We start from the raw sequence: 10,408 nt of genomic DNA, 5'->3' as shown, positions 1-10,408 counted from the left end.
TAATGAACAAGATTCACAAATGCTGAAACAAAGGCTCAATGTGAAGAGTAAGAAAGAACATTTGGGGACTTCCCTCGTGTTCCAGTGGTTAAGAAGCCACACTTCCAGTGTGAAGGGCACAGGTTTGATCCTTGGTCAGGGAACTAAGATCCTACATGCTGGGTGGCATAGACAAGAAAATTTTTTTGAAAAACAGAATTTTTTAATATACTAAAAAATATAAAGGAAGAAGGCTAAGCACATTTTATTTCTTTTTTAATATAAATTTATTTATTTTAATTGGAGGTTAATTACAATATTGTATTGGTTTTGCCATACATCAACATGAATCCGCCACAGGTATACACGTGTTCCCCATCCTGAACCCCACTCCCTCCTCTCTCCCCGTACCATCCCTCTGGGCCGTCTCACTGCATCAGCCCCAAGCATCCAGTATCATGCATCTATTCAAGAAAATAGCTCATGGTGATAATTATAAGTAAGATATATTAAGAATGGACTTTACAGCTTCATTTTTTTTTTACATCGACGGACCCTGAAAAATAATATGGATCTTGAATATTAAAAAAGTTACTTTTGTTCCTTTACAATCATAATAGCATAGACCTTGAAGGCTTTTTCTAGTCTTAACTTGCAGATGGTAAGATACATCCTTATTCAGAAAACATGTGCACATACTTAATGTTAGGGTGAGACCCGTCAGTCACTCTTCAGGCACCCTGGAAACGAAAATAATATGACAGAAGGTAAATCTCTCAAATCATGTTTAAAATATGCTTCCATAAAACTGTTCTTACACTATTTGTATAGCACTAATCACATTGAAATGTCGTTATTTTTCAAATTAACACTCTTCTCTGCAAGACCTTAAGTTACTTGAGAATGCGGGCTATCCCATACAAATTCTTTATCCTACACTTTGACTTTCTAAGGACCTGGTCCACAAAAGACTCTAAGGAAATATTTGTGGAAATGAACACCCTACGCTGTAGTCAATGTAAGCACATTTGCAGATAAGCGGTTACCTGACTTAGTGAGTCAAAGACATTTGAAAACTGGAAAATGCCGTAGGGGTCACTTGAAAAAGCTCCTTATTTCACAGCGAAGGAACTAGAAGCCCAGAAAATATAAGACTTGTCCAGGGCCTGTACAGGACAAAGACAATCTTACTCTTCAATCCCAACTATGCCAGTCCAAGGAAGACCAAATGGTAGCCAGGGGTAATTTTTCCAGGGAGTATCTTACGTCTAATATGCAAAGGGAAAACCTGTGGGATATTCCTAAATTAAATCATGCTAGCAGCTGGAAGTTCAGTTTTGTAGAGGCCGTTTTGTAGACGTAAAGATTCTGTGTGTAGAAAAAGATAACTTACTTGCCTCCACTAAGTATCTACTGGCCTCCAGTGCACAAAGTTATAAAAACATTAAAAACGCTAGAATATGTGTTTGTGTGTCTAACAGAAGGAGAGAAAATGAAAGAAAGAGAACAAGACTGGATGAGAAATATTCCCCCCAGAGTTATATTAATTTTGGGAAAACATAAAAATAAACAATAGCATTTAGTCATAAATATCTTTTAAAAACAAAAAGGAAAATATTACCTTTACTAATTCCTAATTTTTATGGCTAAAACCTATTGCTATTCCAGCTAAAATTGTCACTTGTCACTTTCTTGGCACAATGCACTTTCTCTATCAATAAAAAGTGACGGCCAAGAATCTGGCCTCTGAACCAAACTGAATCTGTTGACTAACCTAAATATATCTCAGTTTCCTTATTTTCAAAATGAATATAATAAAAGAATTAACCTCAGAGTATTGTTGTGATGATTTTAAGTAAGCTGATACAATCCCAAAAAAGGGCAACGCCAAAGCATGTTCAAACTATTGCACAAGTGCACTCATCTCACACCCTAGTAAAGTAATGCTCAAAATTCTCCAAGCCAGGCTTCAGCAATACGTGAACTGTGAACTTCCAGATGTTCAAGCTGGTTTTAGAAAAGGCAGAGGAACCAGAGAGCAAATTGCCAACATCCGCTGGATCATGGAAAAGCAAGAGAGTTCCAGAAAAACATCTATTTCTGCTTTATTGACTATGCCAAAGCCTTTGACTGTGTGGATCACAAGAAACTGTGGAAAATTCTGAAAGAGATGGGAATACCAGAGCACCTGACCTGCCTCTTGAGAAACCTGTACGCAGCTCAGGAAGCAACAGTTAGAACTGGACATGGAACAACAGACTGGTTCCAAATAGGAAAAGGAGTACGTCAAGGCTGTATATTGTCACCTTGCTTATTTAACTTATATACAGAGTACATCATGAGAAACGCTGGGCTGGAAGAAGCACAAGCTGGAATCAAGATTGCCGGGAGAAATATAAATAACCTGAGATATGCAGATGACACCACCTTTATGGCAGAAAGTGAAAAGGAACTAAAAAGCCTCTTGATGAAAGTGAAAGTAGAGAGTGAAAAAGTCGGCTTAAAGCTCAACATTCAGAAAACGAAGATCATGGCATCTGGTCCCATCACTTAATGGGAAATAGATGGGGAAACAATGGAAATAGTATCAGACTTTATTTTTTGGGGCTCCAAAATCACTGCAGATGGTGACTGCAGCCATGAAATTAAAAGACGCTTACTCCTTGGAAGAAAAGTTATGACCAACCTAGATAGCCTATTCCAAAGCAGAGACATTACTTTGCCAACAAAGGTCCATCTAGTCAAGGCTATGGTTTTTCCATTGGTCATGTATGGATGTGAGAGTTGGACTGTGAAGAAAGCTGAGTGCCAAAGAACTGATGCTTTTGAACTGTGGTGTTGGAGAAGACTCTTGAGAGTCCCTTGGACTGCAAGAAGATCCAATCAGTCCATTCTGAAGGAGATCAGCCCTGGGATTTCTTTGGAAGGAATGATACTAAAGCTGAAACTCCAGTACTTTGGCCACCTCATGAGAAGAGTTGACTCATTGGAAAAGACTCTGAAAAGAGGGATTGGGGGCAGGAGCAGAAGGGGACAACAGAGGATGAGATGGCTGGATGGCATCACTGACTCGATGGACGTGAGTCTGGGTAAACTCCAGGAGTTGGTGATGGACAGGGAGGCCTGGCGTGCTGCAATTCATGGGGTCGCAAAGAGTCGGACACGACTGAGCGACTGAACCGGACTGGATACATGTAAAACCCCTTAGAGCAGTATATGGTTCATGGTAAGTACTTAATAAATTTTAAATATGTATTTAACCTTTATTTAAATATTTATTTTCATAAATAAATACAGAGTGTATTTTAAAATGTATGTCTGATTCCTAAACACTGAATTCTTCAATATACCTCCTAATTTGAAATTTGGAAGGAAAGAAAAGGAAAAGAAATTTAGTGTTTAAAGAATTTCAAAGTCACTTGTAAGTCATCCCCTCCTCCTTCCTCAATTTGAATTCATTATTAAAAAGACAGAGAAAACTAAACTTATATACTTTTTTGCTTGAGAAAACAATTAATTAAAAACCAAAAAATGATTACTGTAGAACCATCTGCCTGAGGTTAGAATAAATTACTTTTATTTAATATATGGCGGTAGTAACTAGGGAGATGAGTGAAATCTGATGAGAAATATTCTTGACAAGGACTTACATTCATGCCTATACCTATCTACTCCCATTTAGAGTGAAAATATTTATAATTTTGTGAGCAAATATAATAAGAGAACTAATTCTGAAGCAAAAGAGATTAATGATTGTATCACATATTACATGTATATTTTATTCAACCAGTGTATTTGTTTAGGTAATAAGATATAAATTGATTTTAGGGCAAAGATGGGCAATATCAAGTCAAAGTTTATTTTAACTTGTCCAATATGTCTGGCAACCACACTAAGGAGAGTGCTTTATATTTAAAACTTACACATGGTAATAACTTTGATCAATATATGACAGATGATATAAACAAGTCACTCTGTATATTTGAATATATGTTCATACCAATATATACTTTTCAGTTTTTGTTAAGAGAATCACAGGTTTAGAACCTTACTAGTCTTCTAATCTAAGGGATTAGAAGTGCAATCCTTTCTTCAACACACTCAACAGACTCACTTTTCTTTTTGATGTAGGGACTAACTGTTCTTTGAGGGAAATAATTCTATTGTCAAAAGATCTAAATAAAATGTAGACAGTGCTTTGTTCCTATTGAATTAAAATCTCTCTTCCTGTGTTTTATGACCCATAATCAATATTAGGACCCTCTATAGTTTGTTTGCTTGTTTTTATTTTTTGCCCCTCAAATTAAACTTATGCATTCTTCTATATGGTCTTTAAAGCAACTGTCTTCCAGATACCACCCTGAGCTGGGTCCTCATTTTGGGACACTAATTTGTCTGCAACTCTCTCAAAGTACAATACAATCTGACACGCATAGAGTAGAGTAGGATGATTACGTTCATCCTTTGGATACTGTCTATGTTAGAGGTTTTTAAGCATTCATATTATAGTTAATTTGCACTGGATATCTTACTTGAAGTCTTGCTTTATTGGTGCTTTTGAATTGTGGTGCTGGAGAAGATTCTTGAGAGTCCCCTGGACTGCAAGGAGATCAAATCAGTCAATCCTAAAGGAAATCAACCCTGAATATTCATTGGAAGGACAGATGCTGAAGTTGAAGTTTTAATACTTGGGCCACCTGATGTAAAGAGCTGACTCATTGGAAAAGATCCTGACGCTGGGAAAGATTGAAGGCAAAAGGCGGCAGGGTTGGGTTGGGGGAGAGGGGAGGTGCAGAGGATGAATTGGCTGAATAGCATCACCAACTCAATGGACAAAAATTTGAGCAAACTCCAAGAGACAGTGAAGGTCAGGGGAGCCTAGTGTGCTGCAGTTCATGGAGGTGCAAAGAGTCAGATACAACTTAATGACTGAACAACAATCAACAAAGAGAATTTAATAATCTTGTTACTGGCTGTATAGTCAGGCCACCCAAGGTGGCTGTTCTCTTGCTCCCCATACAACCCCTGCTCAACCAGTGCATGCCTCACCTATACCCTGCTCACAAGACTGACCTTTCTACACACTTGCCCCAGGCCCCCACTAGTGATAATTCTTACCAAAAGGAAAGGGTGAGAGGTGTGCCTCTCTCCTGGTTTTCCAGTAACCAGTGAGCCCATTGTTGTTGCTGTTGTTGTTCAGTTGGTAATTCGTGTCCTACTCTTATGTGACCCCATGGACACGTTTTTGTGATCTCATAGACCCTGCCAGGTTCCTCTGTCCATGGGACTTCCCAGGCAAGAATACTGGACAGGGTTGCCATTTCCTTCTCTAGGGGATCTTTCCAACTCAGGGGTTGAATCCATGACTTCTACATTGGTATGTGGATTTTCAACCACTGATCCACCAGGAAAACCCAACATGTAAACCTACTTGATGTCTATTCCTTCAGAACTGGTAACTTCTCCCCACCCTCGAGAGAGAGAGAAGTCTCCTGCCATGCCCTGCACCATCTGCCACACACAGTGGGGTGTCACTCTCGGACCTTGTTTCAGACATGTAAGCTCCTCCATCCATTAAGCCGTTGACCTCTCAGTCTCAGACTCCAGGCTCTTTTGTTGGTCCTGAAGCTGGGCAAGTACAGGAATGTAAGTCTGACGGGTACAGTCCAGCAGTGGCATTTCCTACTTACTTGCTGCTGCTGCTGCTAAGTCGCTTCAGTTGTGTCCAACTCTGTGCGACCCAATAGACGGCAGCCCACCAGGCTCCCCCGTCCCTGGGGTTCTCCAGGCAAAAACACTGGAGTGGTCTGCCATTTCCTTCTCCAATGCATGAAAGTGAAAAGTGAAAGTGAAGTCGCTCAGTCGCGTCCGACTCTTCGTGACCCCATGGACTGCAGCCTACCAGGCTCCTCCGTCCATGGGATTTTCCAGGCAAGAGTACTGGAGTGGGGTGCCATCACCTTCTCTGTCCTACTTACTTAAGAGGTTCTAATTTACTTGTCTTATTTCCTATTGCATATTGAGCAAAGTTTATTTATATTTTGATACCTGAGTATCCTTCCCAGTGTGAATTTGTAGAGATGAATTTAAAGGGTATATAATTCATAAAGACATGACTTCTCCACAATGATGAAAGTTGATGGCCTAAATAGATCATTCCAGAATATCAGGGATACCCAGGACTGTCAAGCTGACTTCTCAGCATCATTGGTATAGCACAGTGGAAAGCAATATTGAAGAAGTTTTAAAGAAAAGTTTTGGAGGAGTCACTCACAAGCACAAATCCTAGCTCTCACCTTTATACCTGCATGACTTCGAACATATTCCAAATCGTATTTCCCGATGATTTAATTATGGATAATTCCTACCTTGTAAGATGTGTCCCTTATGGCGGAAAGTGAAGAGGAACTAAAAAGCCTCTTGATGAAAGTGAAAGAGGAGAGTGAAAAAGTTGGTTTAAAGCTCAACATTCAGAAAACGAAGATCATGGCATCTGATCCCATCACTTCATGGGAAATAGATGGGGAAACAGTGTCAGGCTTTATTTTTGGGGGCTCCAAAATCACTGAAGATGGTGACTGCAGCCATGAAATTAAAAAACGCTTACTCCTTGGAAGAAAAGTTATGACCAACCTAGATAGCCTATTCCAAAGCAGAGACATTACTTTGCCAACAAAGGTCCGTCTAGTCAAGGCTATGGTTTTTCCAGTGGTCACATATGGATGTGAGAGTTGGACTGTGAAGAAGGTTGAGTGCCAAAGAATTGATGCTTTTGAACTGTGGTGTTGGAGAAGACTCTTGAGAGTCCCTTGGACTGCAAGGAGATCCAACCAGTCCATCCTAAAGGAGACCAGTCCTGGGTGTTCATTGGAAGGACTGATGCTGAGGCTGAAACTCCAATACTTTGGCCACCTCATGTGAAGAGTTGACTCATTGGAAAAGACCCTGATGCTGGGAGGGATTGGGGGCAGGAGGAGAAGGGGACAACAGAGAATGAGATGGCTGGATGGCATCACTGACTCGATGGACGTGAGTCTGAGTGAACTCTGGGAGTTGGTGATGGACAGGGAGGCCTGGCGTGCTGCGATTCATGGGGTCGCAAAGAGGCAGATGCGACTGAGAGACTGAACTGAACTGAAATTTAAAAAATTTTTAATCACTAAAAATTATTGACTTTGTAAAATAAATATAGAAAAAAATAATTGGGTTTATAAAAGCGAAAATTAAAAAGTGTGACAATAATGCTACAAAGGATAAAAAGAATACTATGAAATTATACTATTAAAAGATGGTTACCCTATATGTGAAGTGGAAAAATATGACTTGAAGGAAAGCTGTGTCAATATAATGATTGGCATATTGTAAATCTATAGCAACAACTTAAACATAGGTATTAACAATAATCCAAATTAAAGTAGAATAGTAGAAAATAGATGAAACAAAAAACACCAGTTTTAAGATTGTAGCTTTAAAAATAAGTATATCAATAATTGCAGGGGTTTCCCAGGTGGCTCAGAGGGTAAAGAATCTGTCTGCAAGCAGGATACACTGGTTTGATCCCTGGGTCGAGAAGATCCCTTGGGCAAGGGCATGGCAACCCACTCCAGTATTGTTGCCTGGAGAATCCCATGAACAGAGGAGCCTGGCGGCTACAGTCCACAGGGTCTCAAAGAGTTGGATTGAGCAACTAACACTTTCACTTTTCATCCTAACCCCTAATGTGATAGTATTAGGAGATGGGGGGTGGGGGGGTCTTTGAGAAGTGATTAGGTCATAATGGTGGAAGCTTCGTGTATAGAATTAGTGTTCTTACAAAAGAGACCCAATGGGTTTCCCAGATGCCTCAGTGATAAAGAATCCACTTGCCAATGCAGGAGACACAGGTTCGATTCCTGGGTCAGAAAGATCCCCTGGAGGAGGAAATGGCAACCCATTATAGTATATTCTTGCCTGGAAAATCCCATGGACACAGGAGCCTGGTTGGCTACAGTCCATAGGGTCTCAAAGAGTCGGACACAACTGAGAGACTGAGCATACATGCAAAAGAGACCCCACAGATGTCTCTCACACTTCCTGTTATGTGAGAAAACATTGAGAAGTTCATCATCTATGAACCAGGAAATACGCTCCCATTAGACTCCAAATCTGCAGGCACTTTAATCTTGGACTGCCCAGCTTCCAGAAAATTAGAAATAAATGTTTGTTGTTAAGCCTTCCAGTCTATAGTATTTTCATTATAACATCCTGAATGAACTAAAACAAGGGTATAATTCTTCCCAATTATTTTGTAAGACCACCATAATTCTGATACCAAAAGCTGAAAAATACATTTTAAGGAAATAAAAAGCCTACCTCCCTCATCAATAAATACCCTTAAATGTATTCATTGTGATCAAGTAGAATTTATCTCAGAAGAGCAAGGTTATAATTCACTTTCAGAAAACTAATAACCGAAGGGAACTTCTGCAACCTGATAAAGGGCAGTTATACAAACCCTACATTATCATATTTAATGGTGAAAAATTAATACCTTCTTAACCACAAGATCAGGAACAAGGTGGGGATTTTCACCCTCCACTTCTATAGACTATTTCACTGGAGGGGCTGGATAAGGCAATAAACAATTACAAAAATATGAGAGACATGCAAGTTGAAGATTCAAAACAGGTTTCCTACCTGAACCAGGTTTTTTATGTACCTACATAAAATCCTGTTTAATCTATAAAAACCTACTAGAACTGATAAATAAGTTTAAGAAGGTCACAGAATAAAAGATCAATAGACAATAATCAATTGTATTTTTGTAAACTAGAGATGTCCACTTAGATATTGAAATTTTAGAAGCTACATTTGTAATAGCATAAAAAATATCAAACAATTAGTGAAATATTTAACAAAATAAATACAAGATTAGTACTCTTTGAAATTTAAAAACATTATAAGGAGAAATCAAAGAGCTAAATAAACTATGGAAAGTAGGCTGCAGTCCATGGGGTCGCTAAGAGTGGGACATGACTGAGCAACTTCACTTTCACTTTTCACTTTCATACATTGGAGAAGGAAATGGCAACCCACTCCAGTGTTCTTGCCTGGAGAATCCCAGGGACGGCAGAGAATCCCAGAGCCTGGTGGGCTGCCATCTCTGGGGTCGCTAAGAGTCGGACACGACTGAAGCGACTTAGCAGCAGCAGCAATAAGGTTATTATGATAATTAAATAATGATGTAAGTTTTTAGTAATACTTTTTCCCTTTTTCATCTTAGTCTCTCTATTACTGGGTGTTTTTTCTCCTTCAGTGTCTTCATATGCTTCTATTTCTACTCTCTCTTTTAAGTAATACTTTCTTTATTATGTATAAATGTATAAGTAATTTACATAGGGCTTTATAATGTGGAGAAGCCTGTATAAATGGCTTAAATGTACCATGGTTATGTTCCTGGAATAAACTGTTGCTATTTCTACTGCTACAGAACAGTTAAGTCAAATTTTTGAATTAGGTCAACAAAATCCACAAATAGGGTGGAATCTCTGGACTGTCTAAGCAGGGATAGATCTGGAATAAATCAGCCACAGATATCACTTGTCAGCACTCTAAGGGAGGCCTTTCAAATAAGGGTAGAAGGTACATCAAGAATATCAGCTTCTAGTAGCATTATGACGAATCCATTAAATCTATATTGAGAGTTTTCCATCATGTGGATTCAAGTTAACATAATCGTTTTATTGCAGTAATGTCTAAACAAGGATCCACGATTAGGCTGTATTTTTATCTTGACTTGTGAACTATTGCTGCCAACTACTCAAATTTCAAGCTTGTTGAGACATATGTTATCCCTGGAAACCCTTCATAAAAATGAAGCATTTTACTGTCCCACCAATTCAGTACAGTCTGGTCAGTTCTCCATCTAGATCTAAGTAAACCATGTAATAGTTCCTACACTAGCCAGAAGTTTTGAAAATGGCTTTTAAAGTAAAACCAAAAGAACAAATTTATTTCTATTTGTGCCAATTAATCTGGTTTGGATTCTCTTTTCTAACTTCTTAAATAATGGGACAGAATGAAGTTGTGGGAAAAGAACTGGATATGGAATTAAGAAGATCTGTATTTGAAATCTAGCTCTAATGCTGCTTCCTAGCTGTGTGATTTCATTAAATCATTTACCTAGCCTCAGTCTCTATCTGTCAAGTGGGAATCTACTGGTGACTTAAGTGAGCTAATAATGATCTGACAACATATTCCTTTAAGGACTTAATAACTTATTTTTTATAACTCATGTATGTAAAGTTTCAAATGTGATTAGTGAGAAATGGGAATGAAGGAAATTTTCAGACAGAGGCAAGAATGTTTAGTTAAAAGGAAATTAAAAAACAAGAGAACAAAAGCAAGATGAAAATGAGTACAATGTATGCATTTATAGCCCACATGTCAC

At 38.7% G+C, this 10,408-nt stretch overlaps 1 long non-coding RNA gene across 1 annotated transcript in view; it reads right to left on the bottom strand.

Moving 5' to 3' along the window:
- Positions 1 to 208: 208 nt before the first annotated feature.
- Positions 209 to 10,408, bottom strand: part of LOC101905532 (uncharacterized) — a 34,307-nt gene continuing 24,107 nt past the window's right edge. Inside the window, exon 3 of the long non-coding RNA XR_233306.5 lies at positions 209 to 719. This is a non-coding gene — a long non-coding RNA (uncharacterized lncRNA). The remainder of the gene's footprint in view (positions 720 to 10,408) is intronic.

This window comes from Bos taurus, chromosome 1 (assembly GCF_002263795.3).
Source record: "Bos taurus isolate L1 Dominette 01449 registration number 42190680 breed Hereford chromosome 1, ARS-UCD2.0, whole genome shotgun sequence".
In the NCBI taxonomy this organism is placed as follows: domain Eukaryota; kingdom Metazoa; phylum Chordata; class Mammalia; order Artiodactyla; family Bovidae; genus Bos; species Bos taurus.
The sequence above is the reverse complement of the archived record's forward strand: the minus strand, read 5'-3'. Positions and strand labels throughout refer to the sequence as shown.